The following is a 5,132-nucleotide window of genomic DNA, read 5'->3' on the forward strand; positions in this document are numbered from 1 at the left end:
GGAGGTGGTGAACTTTCAGTGCTTCCCCATAAACACAAGAGCAAACACTGAGACATTTCCCCACACTTACCAGGCTGTCCTAAACCTGCTGAATGAACCCAAGCCTGAAGCAGAGAGCATCTCCACATTAATGGGAATTGTCTTTTAATTCACATACAGGCACAGCCCAGATGGGCATGATGAATATAATGCACAGCTCTGTTCTGAATATCAACATTATAAATAAAAAATGTCTTAGTGGTATATGGAACCATTACTTCTGAAGTGAAAATCCAGCATTATTCTCAGCTTTATTTTCAGATAGACCATACACTTGCAGTGAAATAGTTAATATTTATTATATTTATTAATTTAGTAACATTCCATCTTCTAAAATCCCCATTATTTCAGGCAGATCATTAACTTCTGAGATGCTGATGCTTCTAACCATCAAATAAACCACAATGGAAGTCTCCAAGTCAAACCATAAACATTTCTTCCATTCCAATTGTCCCTGTTCCGAGAGCTGGAGGATTTGTCTGTGGCATGAAGGTGCAGGTGAGAGCTGGTCTGCAGGAAACACGACCAGAAATGTTCATCCATGTCATCCTGGAGGTGGAAACAAAGAGGATTCAGGGCATTTCAGAATCAAAATCACCATTATTCAGTGCCAATTTCTCTTCAACAGCTACACTTTCTAACTTGAATTTGGTTTTATGAGGGAAGGATTAAAAGCATTGAAGGAAGTACAAAGTAATGCAGTTTTAACAGTCTGCATCCAAGTAGCCACTTTCATTTATAATATATTTATTTATAATATACTGAACTCCTCCACAGGGGACTGCAGGACCTTTTTTTTTAATTTATATTTAAATTTATATTTAAATTCACTCCCTTCCCAGTGCACTGGTCCTGTGTGCTGAGGTGGCTGTGCTTGGTCAGTGTCACACTTTTAGCAGTTTATTCCCTGCCAGAGGTGGAACCCAAGCCCTCGTGGCTTCTGTACTGGTGCAACCTCCTGTCTCTGCTTATAAAACAAATCTTCCTGTGCAGATTCTTTCAGTTCCTCCATATTTTGTCATCTCTCATCACTATTTCATCAATAGAGCCCTATTTTTGTAGGGGATGGTATCTTTACACATCTTATTACCCAAAATGTAGATTTAAATCTGTTATTGTATAATATTGTTATGCAATAATAGTATGAATAAATTAATAATTTATTTTATATAAATCTCTATAAATACATATTAATAATTTATAAATATATTTATAAATTATTTATATATTGGAGTGTTATTAATATAATATAAAGTTATATGGAGTATTATTACTAATATAATAATATTATTTTAAGACAAGCCAGGTGGACATTAGACTTACTGATGCATTTTAGACCTAAAGCATAACATCTTGATAAACCAGACAGAATTATATTAATATCAGTGGCAATTTCTATCAGCTGAACATGTGATTATGTTTTACAAACCCAAAATTCAGTTGCCACCCCCAAAGGACCCCAGAAAAATGGTCTTGTCAAGTCTATGTTTCCTCCAATCAAAGTCAGTAAATCCTATCAGAGATTTAAGATTGAATTTGATAATGTAATAATCTATATCTGGTGGCTTGTATAATAGATCACCTGCAGGTCTGGTAGCCATGGAGCAGTTCCCTTTCAGTGGTAAAGAAAGTAACTGCACCCACTGCTGAGACGGCTTGATTTAATTGCACAGAAATACACAAGCTCGTGCCTGTTTGCACTGTGTTAATTGACATTTCCAGTCACTACTGATGTCTGCTTTTAAAAATGCTCTTTACTTTCCACTGAAGTCTACCATTAAATATTCTAATGTAGAAATTCGTGGTACACAGGGTTTGCTGCCTATTGCAAAAAATTTAGCACTAATATCAAGATATGATACTTAAGAGTTGCTCAGATCTGTTTCAATAATAATTTTTAACAGCTGTTGTTAAAAAATGGAAGATGTATTATTTTACAGATTTTTTTCTTCACTTTGGTGGTCTTCTCATCCATCAGAAAGAAGCCTCCTCCTCCAGCCTTATTAGAAAACTTTACTGTCTTAACCTAACTTATTATCAGCACAATAACATTTGTCTTGATTTGATACTTTCCATTACTCTTGCATGTTTGGATAGGTCTTGGTTTTTAACAATACACAATCCATTTCCATCTGACTATCATCACTCTTCCTGTATGCTCCAGAGACTTTTCTCATGTTTCAAATTCAAGTAGCTGGCAAGATGCTGTCAAAAACTGGATGTTTCAGTATTTTCTCCAAACCTTTTGAGACATAAAGATATGATTTTTTCATGCTGTTTTGAGCTGTGAAGTATTACAAGTCAAAATTTAAAATTTCCTGAGTGAAATGTTTGTTCTGTTAATCAAAGTTTCTCTGTTTCAGTGTGATCTCTTCAATTTCAAAGGGCAAAAGGCAGGGCAGAGGTCAGCTGAGAAGAAGAGAAACCTCTACCAAAAGGTCATCAAATCCATTCAACAGGAGAATAAATTAACATTTTACAGTAGGTCACATCCACATTTGACATGCTAGGGTAGGAGACCACGTCCAGAAAAATCTGAATGGCTGAAAGGCCTAGGTGCACCTCTGAAAAACCCCCAAAAGAACAATTTCAGTGGAGCTAACTAATATTTTGGAATATTTTTCCTTCTTTTCCTGGAAAATCTGCAAGTATTTACCCTTCAGATACATCTCACAAGGAAATTTCAACAGACATTGTAACCACACTCATCAAACTTAGTGATCACTGTTCCCCCCACGAGGAATGAGCGTCTGTGCCTGCATTTTGTTTCTGTTTTGTGATTACAGCTGTGCAATAATTGGTTATACTTCCCTTCACACAGAGCTACACCAATTATAATTATTTTATAAATGGAGTTGGAAGAGATGCTGCTGCACTGCTTGCAGAGCACCTTTGTCTCTCTGCACACGTTCCTCAGAGGATAATAAGGTTGAGGAGCTGGAAGTGTGTTTGTGTTCCTGGCTCAACAGAAGTGCAATGGAAAACAGAAAGAATGGCAATGTATTAACAGTGACTGAGGGAGGGAACACTGGCAATGCTGAGATATTCACTGAGAAAGGCAACGAGATCTTGGCAGGAATGAAAATTGGTGCAAGTTTGCTTCTCAACTTTTGGCAATTCCAAAGGCAATGAACTTTACCTGCCCCCTAAATCTGCTCCTCTACCAAACCCAAACATCTCATGCACCTAGGACCCCAAAAGCAATGACAAAGACCATAATTCTCACGTTCTCTATTATTTTTTTGCCATGGACTCCCTAAACAACAGCCCTGACTGTGCTCTTGGAGCTCTGCAGGAGCTCTGGGGGTGGGTGCCAGCTCCAGACTGCAGGGCTGGTTCCTCTTTGCAGGAAACAGTTGTCACAAACAATGAGAACAGAAAATACTCACAGCGTTCTTGCTCCAGCAGTATCTTATTTCAGGCTGCACGGAGTCATTTTCTCCACGAGATTGTCTTGCAGTGTTTACAAGATAACAGCCAATAACTGTTCAGTGCTGCTTAGGTGGAAAGAAAAGGGTTATAGAAATTTCAAGGCCAAGTCTAGGTAAATATGATCCTTGTATTTCCACTACAGACATCTAGACACTTCCAGCTGTTGAAATTATTGCTAAATATATTTACAGTCTTTGTACAATAAAAAGCTTTATTACTTTTACTACAGGCAGAAGAAAAAAGCTTTAAATCTTTAGTTCTGAAGCAATATCTCCTGTCTTAAAGGCAATGAAGCCTTTCAAGGGGAAAAACCAGCACACTTTAAAAAAGGTGGTTTATGATGTTGTATCTTTGTTGCAATTTTGGTTCATATATTTTTATTAAGTGTAACCTTTATATGTAAATGAAATGATTATCCAACACAAAGTATGTTTTCATAAAGTAAGAATAGGTTTTATGTCCTCAAAGATAAAGCAGCATAAAGCAGTCAGGCAGCTCAGCATGCACTTGATGGCTGTGAAATGAACTATTTGATTTCCTATTACAGCCTTAACACTCTGCACTGTACCACAGCACCAAACCCACGCCATTAGACAGCCAACCTTTCATCAGGGAGCCCAGCAATATAAATCTGTATTTCTAATGGGCAGGAGTCCTCATTTAAAAAGGCTTGGCAATAAACCCTACATGGTGAAACGTAGGGAGAGGGAAATGAGAGCCATGTCCTAAAAACCCAGGGAGAGATGAATGTCCCCAGCACAAGGAGAAGGGCTCAGACCCACTGTGCTGTTGATGTGTTGGAGTTTTTGTTCTCTCCATTTTCAATTGCAGCAGGCCAACTCTAGGAGTGGGAAGACAGGGGGTCAAATTGCACATTTCAGTTTTGTGTATGTCTCATATGCTGTGAAGAAAAGAGCCAAAGCCATCAGCAGCTTTACATTGCTTTGGAGAATAAGGTGATTTTTAAGATTCATTTTTTCTAATACTCACCACAACAGAAAGCACAGCAAGCTTGGCATGAGCCTTCCCCACTTCAGTTTGAGCTCAGGATAAAGGATCAAGGCCACCAAGGAATGCTGGATGTCCAACCTCCTCTGGACAAAACCTCACCAATGCTGGATTTACTGAGAGATAGACACAAAGCTATAAAATCACAGCTCTAACAGCATGCATGTCTTTATTTTTCTCTAAACCTCCTTTTTGGTTCAGAGGATAAAGTCTAACTCACCATGGGATCACCTGGAAAGCCCAAGGATGTGTCTCCTTTTAACAGGAGTGAAAGTGGCTAAGAGCCAAAGAATTCAGGGCACTCCAATCCCAGATGGCAAATTAAACCCGTCACTGAACAGCTTTTTGGGTAAGCAGCTGTCATAAAAATCTTTATTAATAAATTGATGAATAAAATTGTTCTGCTCCTAAGCAAGGTTGTTTATTCCTGAACCAACAACTCCACAAAGAGTTGGTACAGAAAGCCTTGCTGCTTGTTATAGAAATCTGGATTTTCATAGTCCATCTATTTATTCCCTCTTTATTTTCTTGTTCAGCAGGTGCACAGTGCTGAGCACAATGACTCCTCATTAGATCCTGTAAATGCTACAAGAACAAAAAAATAAAACTGCCACACAGTTTAAAAACAACCTACTGGGTCAGTCCCTGTATTT

The 5,132-nt window shown here is 38.1% G+C and overlaps 1 long non-coding RNA gene across 1 annotated transcript; it reads right to left on the minus strand.

Moving 5' to 3' along the window:
• Nucleotides 1-411: 411 nt before the first annotated feature.
• LOC120508750 lies at nucleotides 412-4,581 on the minus strand. Its single transcript, XR_005629061.1, has 3 exons — nucleotides 4,462-4,581; nucleotides 3,429-3,533; nucleotides 412-588 (listed from the first exon to the last, which is right to left on the minus strand). It is a non-coding gene; the product is annotated as an uncharacterized LOC120508750 (long non-coding RNA).
• Nucleotides 4,582-5,132: the final 551 nt, after the last annotated feature.

This window comes from Passer montanus, unplaced genomic scaffold (genome assembly GCF_014805655.1).
Source record: "Passer montanus isolate IOZ18808 unplaced genomic scaffold, ASM1480565v1 scaffold49, whole genome shotgun sequence".
Lineage (NCBI taxonomy): Eukaryota > Metazoa > Chordata > Aves > Passeriformes > Passeridae > Passer > Passer montanus.